Raw genomic sequence first — 1,026 nt, 5'->3', positions numbered from 1 at the left:
GAATTTCAGAAAAACCTGGAAAAGCAACGCCTGCAGTAAATGACAAATCTAAAGCGTGTAGTCAGCATGAACAGAACAACGCAATGCTCTGTAAAAACGATCTGAAGCCGCAATTACTCTTTTATCTCGGGCAGTTCATTCCGATACGATGTTTCCGCAGAATAAATGAAATGCCGAACTCCAAACATGTTGTTGTCATTATTGTTACTCTTGCTGCTGTAGTTTTAAGCTTTAATCAGTGGGTATGTAATGTTGTAAAGGGGCTGGACTACTTTGTTCAGTCCAAATTCCACTATGTGAATTTATGCTTTTTTAATATAAGCATTAACAATACAATGCGTGCTCAAAAACCGTTACTTATTAGCTTAAGAAGCGGCAGTGTTTTGACAAACTGTGGTATTCGAACAGTAAATGCTGAAGTGTTTAATACTTGCTTGTGAGCAGATCTCCCTCGATTTAGACAAACTCTTGTTCGGCCGATGATTTCAGATCAAAATCTGAATCAAGTGGAAAGAAAGGTGAATTACGCTGGGTACTGGGTATCACTGTTACGCCATCAGGTCATGCTAGGAGGATTGGGGGGATGAAATTGACACAGAGGGACCCAATGTGGGGGCTGAACCCACAGTTCTGAGATTAAGAGATTCTTGCTCTATGGACTGCGCCTATATAACTCTTGTGCTCCAGCAGTAATGTTTCTGGGTGTGGATGAACATGACATAATAGACTGACAGCAGGAACACGTGGCCCACAGGCAGTGACAGTATCGCTATATTTGGTTGCAGTATATTGTGTTGAGAGCAGCAATAACTTTCCTGCAGAGATGGGAGTGCCTTTAATAAAGCTCTTTCAATCAGACAGAATAACAGGAACTGACCTAAAGTTTCGGCTGTGGATCCATCTCCACATGGGGGAAAGAGACAGTAAAATAGCGATGAAGAAACAGAAAGATTTGTGCTCGCTGCAAAGTAGGAAAGAGGTGGTCAGACACATAAAACAGCTTGGTGATAATTTGCAGCGACAGTT

The sequence above is a fragment of the Lepisosteus platostomus genome, chromosome 5 (genome assembly GCF_059453375.1).
Source record: "Lepisosteus platostomus isolate fLepPlt1 chromosome 5, fLepPlt1.hap1, whole genome shotgun sequence".
Classification (NCBI taxonomy): Eukaryota; Metazoa; Chordata; class Actinopteri; order Semionotiformes; family Lepisosteidae; genus Lepisosteus; species Lepisosteus platostomus.
The sequence above is the reverse complement of the archived record's forward strand: the minus strand, read 5'-3'. Positions refer to the sequence as shown.